The following is a 17,451-nucleotide window of genomic DNA, read 5'->3' on the forward strand; positions in this document are numbered from 1 at the left end:
TACTTCAGCTATAAAAAGGGATTTTAAAAATATACACTATGAAAGGCTCTGTAAAATTGTAATGTATTTTAATTTTACAGACATAAGACATTATGAGAATAAAGGATCTCCCTCTTAAAAGCTGGACTCACTTGCAATGTTTGACCTACTTTTTTATTTTTACTTTTTAATTTTCAGAAAGGGTCTCACTATGTAGCTTTGTCTGGCCTGGAACTCACTATGTAGAACAGACTGGCCTTGAGTTCGTACTTGAGTCTCCCTCTGGAGTGCTGGAATTAAAGGTGTGCACCACCACACCCAGAGACCTACTTATTCTTTAAGAATGTGCCAGCTTTAGATTAATGATCTGCAGTGATTCCCCTATTCCACAAGACTTGCTTTTTTTTTTTTTTTTTTTAAGACACTGAAGTAGTTAAGTATTAACTTTAGGAGGAACAGGAACAGCTGTGAAGTTATCAAATACAGAAAAAAATGTTTCCAAGTGGCTCATTATTGTACAATCAGCTCATATGGGAGTTCTTGCATATCATTGAAACTAGAGAGGACATACATTAAAGGGTATATTTCATTATGTGTGAAATACCACAGCATCATGCTTTTCATGATGCTTGGATTGGTGATAAAAAAAATGCTAAGAAATGAGAAAGACAATTTTCACAACTAAAAATGAAAGGATCCTGAAGTTTACCCTCCTTTATAGCCTTAGCTACATGGCTATTGGTGGGAATAATAGCCTGAAAACCAAAGAAGCAGGTTAGTCAAAATCATGCTGCTGTTCTAGAACCCGAGACTGAGTAGTTTATAACAAAAAACAACTTATTCCATCCCAGTTCTGCAGGATGCAGATTCCACCCTCAAAGGGCAATCCGGTTAAGAACATGTAATTGCTATGAGCCATCTGTATCCCTCTTAATACATATGACAACATCATGATTATCTCCCAGTACCTCCGAATATAACTGTATCTACAGACAGGACCTTTAAGGAGACCACTTAAGTGAGGTCATATAGAATGACCCTTACCCCTCAACTAGTTTCTGTGGAAGAGATTAAATTATGAACCACACACAAATTAATGGACAACCCCATGTGAACACAGTTAGACTAAACCCATGTTCAAGTTAGGACAGAAACCTCAGAAGAAACCTTGAGCTTAGACTTTCAACTCCCAGAGGCACAAGAAAACAAATTTCTGTTATTTAAGCCAGCCATTCTGCTATTTTATTATGTCAGCTCAAGGGAAAGGAATACAGTAATAAAATATTTAACTCTTTTTTTTTAAAGTTTACTTTCTCTGAGACCATATACAGGAACCCTAGCATTATTAAGAATTCAAGACAAAGGAAAATAAATACGAACAACTCGTCTGTCCACTTGTGTTTGACTCACACTATTTAAGCTTATCTTCTTGTAGGCAATTGTTATCAAGTGAAAATTGATGTGACTTACTTTCAGATGGATTTTCTGGAATTCTACATGAAAGGAAAAGCAGAATATCACAGTTCAAAGTCAGGTTTGGAGCTGATAGCCTGAAATCAAGTCCTGAACTGCTGTTGTACAAATTATACATAAGCTAAGTATTCAAAGGACCCTCTTCTTAGGGCTGGTATGAGGAGTAAAGGAGCTAATAGATGTAAAGTTTAGAAAACTGTTTACAAGGCTGTAGTACAGGGATGTTGAACTTGCAATTCACATATCAAACACCAGATGGCAGTTTGGCTGGTTAGTCCTGGCATTCAGCTTCTGCGCTGGGCTCCAGTGTCTGAAGTGGTAACAGACTCCTAGAAGATTTCTATGGAAATAAAGTAAACTAAATATCTCAGTGCAAATAATTTTATACTAGACCAGAGAAGCACATGTAAAATGAAAACTTAAAGTATATTTGGATATACTAGATGCTTTCTGTCACGAATTTTTCAAATCACTACTCCATGATTTGGGGACCAAACAGCCATGAGCAAGTTACTTTATATTTAGACCTCACTTTCTTACCTGAAAACTATTATATGTATATAACTTTAATTTTTTTTCTGTTTTTCACCCTGGTGGTTGGACCCAGGACCCTGTACATGTAAGTTAAGCATTCTTACTATGGGCTGTGTTGCTATATACCATTTGACAACATTTCTTTGTACTTGTATTTTATGCTCCTTGTTTCAGAGGCTCAGGGTGTAGGAAAGATAAGCATTGCATACTTACTATATATTGGGGGAGTTTAGGGGACCAAAAGAACATGAAAATAAAAGGGAGTTATTAGAGATATAGAAAGGGTAAGAGATTTTAAAAAAGTAATAGAAAGAGTAAATATGTGCAAAATATATTGTATGCATATATAGAAATAACATGACCAAATCTGCAACTTTGTATAATGAATGCATATTAAAAATGAAGAAAGGGCAGAAACGCTTGCACTCATGAAGCTTATATTCTAGTTACTAGAGCCGAGTGAATAGCTGTGTCACTTGCAATCGGGTCCAGGTTAGTACCAGGATTTTGAAGTGCCATATGCTATTCCATTTTTCATTGAATCTCAAAGGACCCATAACAAAATGGTTTCTACGGCAAGGTTTGCAAAAGTCCACCTATGCTGCACTTTCAAAGCAACTGTCAGACAACTGGCATTTTTAGCTAAATCTGTAACACGGGCATATGAGAGTGTGTGGATAGTTGAAAGAAAGGATTGTTTTCAAAGACAATTTTTAAAAAAAAGAATTTTTGCAGAGAACCTGTGTACCCCCATCATCATGGAGTACAGGTAATGTTCTTTTTCATCTTAATCATCTTAATCAGATCTTCCGATGCATCACTGAATGGAGCTCGTGGAGCTGAAGTGTACCAGGCTCGTTCTTTTGGGCCACCAACCAGCTCCCAACTCATGACATGGAGACTTGTTATTAGTTTTGAATGCTCGACCTAACTTAGACATGTTTCTGTCTAGACTTAAATCAACCTGTTTCTCTTTTACCTCCCTTTCGCCTGGGGCTTTTTACGTTTCTTCCTTCTGTATATCTTACTTTCACTGCTTCTTCTGTCCGGCTGGCTGGTGGCTGCCTGCCTGACCCCAGATCTCTTCTTCTCTTTCTCCCTCATTCTCTCCTCTCTTTTTCTTTGTTCCTCTCTCCTGTTTATTCTCTCTGCCTGGCGGCCCCGCCTATCCTTTCCCCTGCCTAGCTAGTTATTGTCTGTTGAGCTTTTTATTAGACCAGTCAGGTACCTTAGGCAGGCAAGGTGAAACAAATGCAACACATCTTCACATAATTAAAATAATATCCCACAACGCTGAAGCACATAGAGCTCCTGTGAGGGCAGCAGTATAGGCCTGAAGGGCTGGAGTGACAATAAGAAAGCTGTACTAAAAAGAGTGTATGCCTGTTCCTGACCTGCCACAAAGTAACAGTGTTTCCTGTGGTCCAGATGTGAATGAGCTCTAAGGATGCTAACAATCCCTCTGTGGAGGGACAGTGATACTCTGTAGCGACAATGCACCAGATCTGCACAGGATACCCAACAGGAGCCATTGCGTCGGCCATGGGGGCAATGTCGGAAAGCTTCAGCAGTGGTTATCTTGCAGGGCCCCACTTTGTGGCTGGAAAGTCGACTCAGTGATTAATGCACTTCCTGCGTCAGCATGAGGAGCTGAGTTTTAATCCCCAGAACCATGGACACCTAGACATAGCAATACACGTATGTAATCCCAGGGCTTCTTTAAAGGCGGGGAGGAGGACACAGAAGGTACCCTAGAAGCTCACAGCCAGTTAGCCTGGTATAGACAGAGGTAGTACAGACTCCTTGAAAGAAGGAAAAGGCAACATGCGTGCCTCCATTGTGCGCATGTGCATGCACACACACACAGCCCCACTACATTCAAAAATCAACACTGGAGACCATCAGCCCTGGTAGCCCAGAGGTTATGTCTCATTCAGGCAAGGAGAACTTTCCTGTCCCTTACTTTTCTAGGCATGCTCATTCCAACTCCACTTCTAGAGTGAGAGTATCAGACACTGTCCATGGAGACACAGGAAAAGGAAGCAAAACTCTTCCTCAACCTGCTGTCTTTCTGCATGGATCTCTATAGCCCAGAGAAGATCTATGCTGGGTCAGGGAAGGAGCATTGATTCTGAAGTAAATATGGAACACTACTATACTTCACTGAGCATATTAGTTACTAAAAGGAAAATATCCATGTATCAAGGAGAGATTAGGACTTTGACGCTACTTCTAAAAGTTAGCTTATTCTTTAATGATTTTATATTATATATGTATGTAAATATATATCCATATTTATATATTCCCATTCATCCTTCCACCCTCTCTTATCCTAATCCCACTCCCACCAATCCCACCTTCCACTAAACACATCCTCATATCATTTTTCATGTCTTCTTTTGTGTTTCCTTTTTGACATGCTGGATTTAACCAGGGTCTCTTGCATGGGTTTAGGTGTGAGGTTATCCACTGGACTGTGTATAACTCTCTAGAAGCTATTATCATTGAATACAATGGTCTTCTTTCCTCCAATAGCCCTGTACTGTCATCAAATACCATGAGCAAGGCCAGGAGGGTCCTAGGAACTCCTCCCCTACGTATGATTATTTACTAGCTCAGTCTTGTTAGGACCTATGTAGGTACCTGCTGCTATTGTGAGTTCATGAATACCATGGCCATACCATGACCATAAGACAGTATTTCATGGTAGTCTGCTTTCTCATTTGGCTCTTACATTCTTTAAGCTCCCTCTTTCTTGATGATTCTTGAGCCTTAGGAGGGATTATCTAGGTATCCTATTTAATGCTAAGCAAATAATAGTAACTCATCTTCATCATCCAGTCATGTATTAACCACTGTTTCATGTTTCAAAGAGAAGTTCCAATTATCATAGCTGAGGACATCATCAGTCTATGAGTATGGATACAAATATTTAAAAGAGAAGTTTGACATATAAATTCAGTTAAAAAAAAAAAGTAATAAGATTCATCCATAGTGCCTGTGACCTCCCAAGGCATGGGCCTTTGATCAGATTTATGAACTCCCTCCTATGGGACAAGCAGAAATCAGTTGGTTACCCCTATAACAAACTGTGCCAGTATTGCATTAATAAGTATCCATTCCTAGACAAGTTTGTAGTGTAGTGTTAATGGTCTAAAGCTGGGGTAAACCATTGCATATGTAAGTATAGCTACCAAAGATATGTATTGTTGAAATGACAGCATCTTCAATAAACGATGCTGCAAAAACAGCAAATCAATGGGTAAAACAATGGAATTAGACCCTCTCTCTTAACTTGTACAAAAAATAAACTCCAAATATATCAAGGATCTCAATATAGGATTCTTTAGGCTTCTAGATGAAAATGCAGGAAGTCTGCATCAACATGTCAGCACAGGTTAGGACTTTCTGACTAGGACTTTAGTACTCAGGGAATACCACCAACAGCTGCCAAGCAGGATGTCATGAAGGGAGCTATCATCAAATGAAGAGGCAGCCCACAGAATGGGAAACTTTTGTCAACTATACATCTGAAAGAAGATTAGCATCTAGACTGAATATACCATGTAGCCCCCAAAAAACTAAACATCATGAAAACAAACAACACAGTTTAAAAATGGGCTTTGGAACCGAACAGAGAGTTCTCAGAAGAAACACGAATGGCTATCAAACATGTTTTGAAGTATTCAACAATTTTAGCCGTCGGAGAAATGCTAATTTCTTTAAGTCTTCATTGCTAGTCAGAATGGCCTTGATCAGGAAAATGTACTACAAATGGTGGTGTGAATAGAGAAACTCTCACAAACTACTGGTGAGACTTCAAAGTAGTACAGCCACTTTGGAAATCAGTATAAAATTTTCTCAAAAATGAAAACAAAAACTACAGAGAGAATGTCCAGGGTGCCTAGCTATACCACTCCTGGGTGCATACCCAGAGGATTCTAAAACCTACTAAAGAGATACTTGGTCGTCTGTGTTTGTTACTATGCTGCTCACAATAGCAAGGAAATAGAATCAGCCTGGATGTCAATCTACAGCTTACTAAATAATGAAAATGTGGTACATATACAAATGTATAGAAAATGAAATTTGCAGGGAAATGAGTGGAACTGGAAGAATTTATATTGAATGAGGTCACTCAGGACCCAAGTAAACTTCTCTCTCATATGTGAATCATAGTTTTGAGTTTTTAGATTTGTTTCAGTTGGAAAGTCTATAGAGACTGGAAGCAAGAAAGTAACCCTGGTGGGGAGCAGAGGACTTAACGGGGTGGGGACAGAAGGACATATACATTATGAAAATAGAATTAGAAGGAGTGACAGGGCTTAATAAGGGATAGCATGGGGGACAGTGGAGAAGATGGGGTACTAGAGAGGGTTAATGAAAATTAAGGATGTATGAAGAAGATACATGTAAATCCAACACTTTATTTTAAAACACAACTAAGAAGATACTTTGAATGAAGATGCCATGCATGGGAATGATGATGCCACTCTCAGAAGACAGGGGTAATTAAACAAAAAATCCTCCCAATGCCATGTGTGGAATATCTCTCTATGATTATTGGCCAGGAATTCTCCAAAGACCCTCCCCCGCCAAACAATCCAGGTTATAACCATTGCCTTTGGGTTACTTCCCCAACCCATCAAACTTGATGGTAAGATCACTGAAGAGACCATACACATTGCTGCAGAGTATAGGGAAACCATGCTGGGATGGAGTTGGAAGTTTCCTCTTGGATGGCAAGCCTTCATGTGATGTTATTACTGAGATTACAGATTTTGTTATGGGTTTTCATTCAGATTCCATCCAGGGATGGAAAATACTTAGGCCTTTAAGTAAAATGTAAGTAGATTTAACATATATAAAGCACTTAATCATAGTCTATAAATGTTTTCTATTTCATTCTTGTGCTTGCTGCTGGCTGGGCTCCAGGTCACACAGCTCTCATTCTGTGGAGTGAATGGACATGTCAGGGATGTCAAAACACACCAACAGAAGCGTCATTCTGCTCCGTGGTCCTTCAAACCATACACAACGGAGACTGGATAGGCCCTGATGGGACCCAAAGTAGGAGGAAATCTGGAACCTAAACAACCGAGTCATGTTTTCCAATTCTCGGCCCAGAGTCCCTAGAGCAGGGGGCTCTGTTGGGTAAGACTACAATCTCAAATAAGGAATAAAGCCTGACGCTCACTCAGCAGCCCCTGGCTATCGTGGGCCTTCAGTGTGTACTGAGTGAAGTCTAGTGCATGAAGCTGTAGCCAGATGACAGAGGTTGGATAATGTTTGGGACTGTGGTGAGAAGCAGGGAGTCTTCCAAAGAAAAAACAACTGGGCAATCTCAACGGTGCCTTCAGAATCTACCCTGCCACCCCCAATGTTTCCACCACAAAATCGCATACATTTCAGTAAAGGAAACATTGTTCAGTGATATTCTGTCAACTTTCCAAGTGCTGATAGTAATATAGAGATCAGAAAATAAGTTTCCACTAGTCAAAGAAGCTTGGGAAATCCTATAGCCACACACTACATCTGTGGGATATACACATGAGCATATTATGTTTTGAAAGTCACAAAGGTTAATTTTGACAAATCCAGGATATTTCTTGACATTTTTAGCAGCTGAACACCATTTTGGTCAGTACACATGTTCACCTCCCTCTAACCAGTGTTCTGGTAACATCATACTAGGAAAGGTAAAAATTCAAATATTACCTTCAGAAGGAAGAGGCATATTGTCACAGCTGTTCATGTTTGTATTTTTGTATTGGGAATCTATGTTTCTGGAGTTATGATGTTTGCTGTGTTTCTTGTTGTAGATATCTGGGTGGGTTTTCCATTCTTTGGTTGCTGTTGCTCACTCTAGATCCTAGGCAAGTAGGGTCACTGTGGGGTCCCCACTTTAGAGAGCTTATTCAGATCAGCAGATGACAGAAAGGAATGGAGATAGTCTAGGAGGGAAGGATAAGAGGGGCAGTGGAAAAGAGCTAGAGAGGGCAGTTACACCAAGAGGTGGAATCTTCAGGAAGTGGAGGTAGGGTAAGAGGAGGAGCTTCTGTATGCAGGCTGCTGCAGGACTCAGAGGAAGTCTTAAGAGACTGGAATGGAGGGCAGGAAAGATATGAAAACTCACCCACTCGTGTCTCAGCCCAGTGAGGACACTTGGGTCCCTGGTAGAAAATGTTTCTGTAGATTAGTGGCTGACATAAAGTAATGGAGATGGGCTAGAATGGATGGAAGTGGAGCCAGAATGCATCATGGCTTTGCTATGGTTACAGTCAAAACGTTATGTTTAGAAATAAAATAGTTCTGAAATTTAAATTAGACTTCTTCAAAATTAGAACTTCTGCTCTTAAAAGACACAGCTATGAAAAAGAAAAGAAGCCATGATGGAGGAGATTCCACACCACATATAAAGAACCTGTATTCAGAATGTATCTATCTTCCCCCAAATTCTCAAGAGTAACAGTAAGAAAAAAAACCATCCAAATTCAAAAGAATCAAAGTATTTTACTCTATATCTTACCAAAGACATGCACTTGAAAATTGTGTAGCAGCATCATTCATCAAAAAAAGTAAGTTCAAACTGTAAAAGGTTAAGAATGAGGAAAAATTAAGATACTGATACTAAGTATCATTCTAACAGGTTAGAATGATGACACATAAAGCTATGGATACCAACTGTTTCAATAAGTAAAAACAAAAACAAAAACACCTAGAACCTTTTACACTGCTGGTGAGAGGTAAACATGGAACAACCACTTGGGAAAAGAATTTAACAACTTCCTTAAAAATTAAATAAACTCTGTCTTTTAAGAAAAACTCTCTCTCTCTCTCTCTCTCTCTCTCTCTCTCTCTCTCTCTCTCTCTCTCTCTCTCTCTCGTGTGTGTGTGTATGTATGTATGTGTATGTTGTATGTACGTGTGTATGTGTGTGTGTGTGTGTGTGTGTGTGTGTGTGTGTGTGTGTTGTATGTTCTGATGAGTATAAGTTATTGCAGAGGACAAAAGGCAGCTTTGGATTTCCTTTATGAGTGGTTGTGAGTCATCTGATATACATGCTGGAACCAAATGTGTGTCTTCTACAAGCAGCAGTTGGTTTTTTGTTTGTGTGTGTGTGTGTGTGTGTGTGTGTGTGAGAGAGAGAGAGAGAGAGAGAGAGAGAGAGAGAGAGAGAGAGAGAGAGAGAGATTTGCTTTGTTTATTTTTCAGAAAAAAATACTCAAGTAGCACCTAAAATCTGCCCATTGGCACTTCAAGAGCATATTTCAAAGTAAATTATTAAGTGTGGAAGCATGATACACAATAACATTTTACATGGATGAATGAGCCAACCTTGCTTCTCAAATTATTGGTTATATATTTGTGCAAAAACCTTTAAATAAAAATAACTTCCAATATTTTCAAGAATGTATTTATTTTGTCCCTACAGTCCTAAAAAATATACCACTGTCTGTACACATAGTTTCTAGTTGAAAATTCTACATAAAATAATTTTGTTTCCAAAGATTTGGGCATTGAAATGATCATTATTTGTGTAGCACCAGTTACAGACACTTACAAATGGTTATTTATTCAATGGTCTAATAACAGGAAACACAAGTAATCTACCTTCGTGTCTGTTTTTGAATGTGTTCATGCTGTTACTACCGATAAACTCGGTTTATCAAAGGACAGTGGCCACTGTGAATTTAATCTATTTGTTTAGAGTGATGTTAAAACATTCAACAGAAAAAAATTGAAGAGGAAAGAGGCCTGGAGAAGAGGATTTCTAGTATTGAAGTGTCAAAGATCATAGAATATACGTGGCAAATATACAATTTCTAACATCGCTGTTTAGCTTTGAGCTTATACTTAAGACAACATTTTATATATATATATGAAATATATATTTATTGTATATATAAATATGAAATATATATATTGGAAACTTTGAGAAATATGACTAATGATTCTTAAATTTTCAAGAAAAGGATATAAAAGAAAAATAGCACACAGCTGGAAGCTAAACCTTGGGAAATACATTTTTACAAGTGATGTGCTACTATTGGATGGGCTGCTTTGGCAGCAAGCAGTTCATGTAAGCACTTTTAGAAGTACAGTTTTCCCTGACTTCTTTTATTGGCCATCCAGGTGAAAGCAGTTAGCTTTAAAAAGAATTGTCATTGACACCATCAACATTGTTATCATCTTGGAACTCATCATCTACTTCTGTAACAAGCGTTTCTCTGTCTCATCTCTCTGTGTCTGTCTCTCTTTCTCTTTTATGTGTATGGACATCATACAGAGACACACATGGCTATTACTTCAGTACTCAGAACACAAAGGAAATAAAGAAATCCTAGATGTCAACCAACAGACAAATGAATAACAATGTTTCATGTGCACAGTAGAATTTTATTCGGCCACAAAGGAAGATGAGATGAAATCATAACACTTGCAGGAAAATATGTGGAGATGGGAATTATATGAACCAAAGTAACACAAAATCAGAAATACAGACAGGCATGTTTTTTTTCTCATATGTGGAACTTAGATTTAGTTTTTATAAATATGAATATATATGTGGACAGAGTGTGAATACAGTCAATAAACCGGAAAGGGGTCAATAGGAAGGGAGAAAGGGGGTTTCCTGGAAAGCCAAAGAGAGTAATAGAATGCATGTGAGAATGAAAACAGAAGGAAGTTCCTATGGGATGAGCAAGAGGTGGTAAGTGATTTGGGAGGAGAGTGGAAAAGGAGATCAATATAAACAAAGTATAAATGAAAATGCTCCAATGAAGCTGATTACTTTGTATGTTATTTTTTTAAATAATAAAAAATGTTAAGTGCTCAGATTTTTTTCATAAATCAATTACAGAATCTTCTTCCCCCCTTCCTACTTCCCTCATTCCCTCCCTTCTCTCCTTCCTTCAATAGTTAAGAAGCACTTACTGTGAGCCAACAGTAAATGATAAAATGAGAAGTTGAGGTCCCTGACCTATCCTTGCAAGAACAGGAGACTGCTGAGAAGTTGTTCAGTGCTTGGCATGTTTGTGCTAAGTATGCTGGAGGCTAAGAGACTTGAGGGTGCAAAGAACCTGGGCCACAAGGGCCACTGAGATACTTTCTTGTCACCGGATGAGGAAAGTTCAGGATCTATAGGAATGAGGAAGACTAGAGAAAAGGGGCTCTAAAGAGAGGAAGGCTAATCAGCAGCCAAGAAAGGTCCATCCATCTCTGTCTTGCACATCTCTATCTTTATATGTCTATGCCTCTCAACAGACTCGAGTCAAGGGTCAACCTGAAGAACAATTATGTGTGATTTCTAGGACCCTATGATGATTTAACACTAAGGAACAAGAATTTCCATGTGCCTCTGAAGAAGTTTAAAACAGCATCTCTGAGATGGTTGTTACCGAACAGTATGTGAACAAAAGGGCAGATTTATGACTTCGAGAGCTGAGTCAGAAGAATGCACCTAAATTTCTGATGTAATAAAGTGATACTGGAAAACCATGACACCTTATAAGGAAGGCATGGTCGTCATACTGTTTGGTAATGGTTCTTAACATGACAACTTGTTGATTAAACTTGCTCACTTGTGGTGTAGGCATCCCATCCTTAAAAGGCTCTGGCTGAAGGTGCTATGAGAAAGGATCAGGCAGAGAGGTTCTCTCTCTGGAGACAGAAGCCTTTTAAACTGAGCTTTTACTCATTCAGAGGACAAGAAGGGGAAGATTAAGAAACTGACAGCCTGTACTTGGGAATACCTTGGAGCTCTTCTGTATTGCTTGGGAATGGACCAACAAGAGTAGCTGTGAAGTCTTTAACTACTGAGGCTGATGTAACTTCACCTAATGCTAAGGAAGCCTGCTCATAATATTACAATGCTTTGTCAACCAGTAAAAAAAAAAAAAATTCCAGAAAAGTGACTAGGTGGATTTTTTTTCTACTTGAAATCTATTTTATATAACTCTAAGCAACGAATTTTATTAGGGTATGAGTGGTTTTTCTAGTTGGGTAGTCAAATTGCAGCCTACAATGAGGAAATGGAACAGTTGGTACTCTTTGAATATTAGTTTAGCATTCCTCACATCTGTCAACAACACTTGAAAGCATTTTCCATGAAGAACTGAAGCTGAGTTAATTCTTTTAGTAAGACCATTGTGCACACAGCTGATTGTGTTGAGATTGAGGTTAATGAACCTTGAGATCCCTAAAGTATGTCCCCACGAGTCTTCTGTTCATGAATTCTACTGAATGACAAGGTAGAATCTTCATCTAAATGCAAATATTTCTTAGAATTACAGCTGTCTAAGCAATGGTAATCACCTTGGAGTGTACATTTACACATGTGTAACATAATTTAAATAAGAAAACGTCTGTGACTTGATTGTTCTTTTGAGTCAAACTATAGTTTGAACTAAGAACTCGGGAAATTGCGTATTGACAAAGGCACAATATTCTGTGACTGGAAAGATGGAATTATATGTTATTACATGGACCTCACAAGTGTTATGGACGACAGCAAGTGGAAATTTATGTAAAAGTTTTACCTTGAAAATTTATTGTGGGGGGCTGGAGAGATGACTCAGTGATTAAGAGCACCCGTTATTCTTGTATTGGTCAGGAGTTCAATTCCCGGAATCCACCTTTGGTGCTCACTATCACCTCTGACCCCAGTTTCAGGGAATCTGACACTCTCTTCCGGTCTTTGTAGGCACACACACACACACACACACACACACACACACACACACACATACACACACACTCACATAAATAAAATTAAAGTACATCCTTAAAATTTTCATTATCTACTTACATCATTTTGGGGAGAACTTAATGCATGAGGCTATTAAAGCAGTGTAGAAAAAAGGAAGTGTTGTTTGCCTAGGTTTGGTTTGAGATGGTTTAAGGCATATGCATCAGAGGCTTTGTGTGAGCCCTCTTCAGTTACAGTGGATGAAAATGCAGGAACAACACATTTATGTTGACTAAATAAATTCACTGTTTAGTAAGTATCTACGGATTTAATAAGGGTTATCCTGCTAAAATGGCTTCCAATCGCTTTGTTGTTTTCTTTGGTTAGGTGGGTACACAGTTGACAATTTCTTGACTTTGGAATTTTGCTCATGTCGAAAGAAAGCACCCAAAGGAAGAAGAGAGAGTAAGATAAATGTGGGGACAGCAGTGAAATGTGCCATTCACTCAAGGCAGTTTAATGGCCTAAGTTTTGCTACTCATCACTTCTGTGGCAGCCTCCTCCAGTTCAGCCTGGATTTGCAAAGGAGAAGGTACCTTTCATGTCTACTTTTGGGGTCTCAGTGTGGCAACAGACTCTTCACACCATGCACTGCCAGTCCTACCATCGGCTTCCACCCTCTCAGACTCTCATCTGTCCCCCATACTAAGGGTGCCAGGCTGGACTCCATCTGACTGTGATGAGAAACTCTACACCTTACTCTGTTACTGTGCAGTTTAATTTCTCAGAGCACAAGCAGTCATTGAAGAGTTGGGAGTAGTTCAAGAGAATTAATTATAACTTAGGGAGAAAGGAACTCTAAAATTGCATCTTCAATATGTCTGTTTCCTGGTCCAATAGAAGAGGGTAGAAAGAAACAGACAAACCCCTGACAAGTCCTTAATTAAGGGCACACTTTCTGCATCTTGCTCTCCTTTCCTGGCTCTTGTCTCCAATGTTCACTTTCCTCCTTTTTAGTAAAACTTTTTTGTCGTCCCCCCTCCCCCCATGGGGACTTGTCTTGCCCTAGTTTCCGTTTGTTTCTTCTAAATATGCAATCAACAAAATAAAACATTCTCCAGCCATATATTTGAACTCTCTAAAGATACTCAGTTTGAACAACATTGAATATCCTTTAGCAGAGGACAGCAGAGATGGAGTGGGCTTTGGTATTTCAAATGTTGAGTATTTAATGTTTCCAGTAGAGTTTTGCCTTATCATCCTTCCTGGAGAAACTAATACTAATGGATAAAATGTGTGTGTGTGTGTGTGTGTGTGTGTGTGTGTGTGTGTGTGTGTGCGCATGTGCGTGCACACGCACGCATGCACACACATGTCTGTGTGTACTGTGGAGTGTGTATGTAGGTATGTATGTATGTACATTCACACACATTGACCAAGATGGACATAAATATCATGGAAGACAAGGCTGAATTTATATAACATGAATTGTGATATAGGAAGCTGAGATACACTTCACATTGGTGAGCACAGCCATGTTAATTCTCTCCAGATGACTTCAGCAGATTCTCTGGTTTTCTGCAATAAATGTTAATAAAGAGGCTCCATCCTTTGTTCTCTTGATGACCCTTGGGTTTTGCAAGTAAAGGGCATTTTTTTAAACTAATTTTAGTTTTCCATGCATGTATTACACATAGGCAGCTTTCATTCAAACAGAAAATCTAGAAAAGTAGATGTAATTCTATTTGTCCAAGGAATAAAGGAAGAGTGTTAGGTAGCTTAAATCATTTGGACTAGGTCACATGACTATATAATGTGACTGTGTGATTTCAAAGCCCATGTTATTTATGAGATTTAGTCACAGTGTATCTCATAAGTAATTCAATATCATGAGCACAGGTCAGGACTGATCCAACTCACACAAGTGTGCAAATAGTTTACAGCAATAGGAAACAAATGCTTTGGCTTGGTCCCCACCAACTCTTTTTGTTTGCTTGTTTGTTGGTTGGTTGGTTTTTGTTTTTGTTTTTCAAGCAAAGGGTGGGCACTCTGATTTGGATATCTTCATTATTAAACATAACATCATTTGGGGATATGTTGGGAAAAACAAGAAGTTCCAATACTGTAGTAGGAAATGATTACAAAGGAAAAAAGACCCTGGCTATGTAGCTCAAACTGACTTTGAATTTGCAACTTTGGCCCTCTAAGTGCTGATAAGTGTCATTATACATGTATACTACCACGCCTAAGGATTTTCCTTTCTAATGCACGTACGTAGTGCTACAGTTGCCCTTTCAACACCGATTTCCTTGTGGTCCACATATTTTATTATGCTTCATCAGTCAATAAATAGAAACAAAAATTTCCTTGGGGCTTCCTCTTTGACTCCTGGGTTTTGTAGCACTTTTCAAGTATTTGAATATCCCTCACCATCTTTCTGTTAGTAATTTCTAACTTGATTTCATGATAGCTGTAAAAAAAATTACCTGCATAATTTACTTTCTTTTGTACTTGCTGAAGTTTTTTTTTTTTTTTCTGTGAAGCAGGATATAAGATGCGTTGGTACATGGTGCCATGGCCATTAAAAACACTGTGCAATTTTCTGTTCTTAGGTGCTGCTCCACAGATAGGAGTTTGAGCCTCTCGGTTGGTGATATTATTGATTCTCACTGATCTGTCTAGTTGTTTCTATCATTTGTTAATATAAAATTTTTGAAGCTGTCAGTCAGTGTACATTTAGCTATTCCTTCTCCACTTCTCCATGTTTTATATTACATGCTCTGAGTAATGATGTTCCATGCACACACATGGGCTTTCTGGTTATACTGACCATTTTGCAGTATAACATCCTTACTGTTTTTGGCATTTTTTTGCTCTGAAGTTTACTTTAGCTGACATTAATTTAGCTACTCTTGCTCTTTCCCCAACATTTTGTATGATGATATATTTACTCTTAAGCTATCTGAGTCTTATAATTGAAATTATTTTCTTACGACAGCATACAGTTGAATGACTTAAAAAAAAACATACCGCTGATTTCTTTTAAACACAAATTACTCTAATTTTTATTTTATGCCAACTGTATGCTTATTCTATAGTCCCAGGGGATGACTCCAAGATTATGTACACACTTAGCATACGCTTAACCATTGAGATAAACCCTTAACCGAAAGTTATTTATTATTGATCTGGTAGGGTTTGAACGTGTTACTTTATTTTAGTTTGTGATATATTCTTTTTGGCATTTCTTCTTCTTGTTTTCTTTTGTATAACTTGTATTTTAATACCACTTTGATTTTTCTATAGTGCTTTTTCCAGTGAAACCCTGTGCAGGAAAATGAGTGGTTGAGTTCAGTATCACACTGCTGATGTACACACCACTGTGGTGGCATTGTCCGATTAGTTAAAGTACTATTTAGGAACTTCAATTTCATGCATGTATAGCAGGATAACATCAGGTGTTCCAATGCTTCCTCTCTCTGGGAAGGATTACTCAGAAAATGCAAGGATGGAAGGGAAATCTCTTGTGCTCACACCCATGATTTTGTTCACTTAATTTTTGCTTCCATTTGAGTTTGGTGTGCCAGTGTCCCTTCTTCTGTTGTTTTATTTATTTCCTTCAAAGTGTTATCAAGGTGGGTCCAACAGTGACAACATCTTTCTGTTTCTATACTTGTAAACGTCTTCATTTTCCCTTCACTCCTGAAATGCATTCTAGCTGGACAGGATTCTGGGATGGCAGCTCTTTTTTCTCAGCACCTGAGAAATGTACTGCTGCTCTCTCTGTTTCCTGCTGCAACTTATTGGAGAAATTATTTTGGCCACTCCACATAGTTTAAAGGATATTTATTTAATGGCGTAACTCACAAATTAAGTAATGGGTAGGTCGCAGGGTCTGGGGAAGGTGTAACGCAGTCCAGAAGTGTTCTCCAGAGCTCTGCACAGTCCACCTTCACCATTCAGCGTCCCGGCACCGAGAGAGCGCACAGAGAGAGCGCTCACCCATCCAGCTCTCGGGTCCCCAGGCACCTCCCCTCGCCCCGCCTCGTAGGTGTGACAGTTGTCAGAGTCTCAATGGGGCTTGGAACATCCAAGCTGGAATGGCTACCCACTACAGCAACTTCTGTCACTTGAGTTATTTTCTGTTACAATGAAACAAACGTTATTTCCTGCTGCAAGGATTCCTCATTCCTTGTTTTCAGAAGTTGGAGTCTGATATGTTGTGGCTAGTATTTCTTTAGGTTTTTCCTGGGGACTTTTGTCAGCTTCTAGACACTTTCAGATTGTGTGTTCTGTCTGACTTCAAGAGTCGAGCAAAACCATTTCTGAGCAAAACCATTTCTCAGCAGTGGTCCTCCCTCTTCTTTGCTAAGACTCTGGCAACAGGGAAGCTAGATAGATCTCTTGTCTCAGTTCCACAGGTCTCCAAGGCTCCGTTTACTTATTTTTTTAGGCTAATGTCTCTCTGTTATTTAGATTGAACTATCTCCACTGTTTCTAATTCCAAGTCTCCAATTATTTCTCCAGTCATCTCCGGTATGCTATCAAGCTCAACCACTGAAAATTTTTTGTTTATTATTATACTTTTCAGTTCTAATATTATCTTCTCATTTCTCCTTATATCTTCTGTTTCTTTGCTGGATTTTCCTTTATTGTTTTTTTTTTCCCTTTATTTTCCCCTTGTCTTCCTCTTCCTCATTCTTCTCCTTCCCCTCTTTGATGGTAGGTGTGGAGTTTTCCTGTACTGCCCAGATTGACATCGAACTCCTGGGCTC

The 17,451-nt window shown here is 38.8% G+C and overlaps 1 protein-coding gene across 1 annotated transcript in view; it reads left to right on the top strand.

Moving 5' to 3' along the window:
* Positions 1–17,451, top strand: part of Ppip5k2 (diphosphoinositol pentakisphosphate kinase 2) — a 99,326-nt gene that overhangs the window by 81,472 nt on the left and 403 nt on the right. The window lies entirely within an intron of this gene.

The sequence above is a fragment of the Peromyscus maniculatus genome, chromosome 13 (genome assembly GCF_049852395.1).
Source record: "Peromyscus maniculatus bairdii isolate BWxNUB_F1_BW_parent chromosome 13, HU_Pman_BW_mat_3.1, whole genome shotgun sequence".
Classification (NCBI taxonomy): Eukaryota; Metazoa; Chordata; class Mammalia; order Rodentia; family Cricetidae; genus Peromyscus; species Peromyscus maniculatus.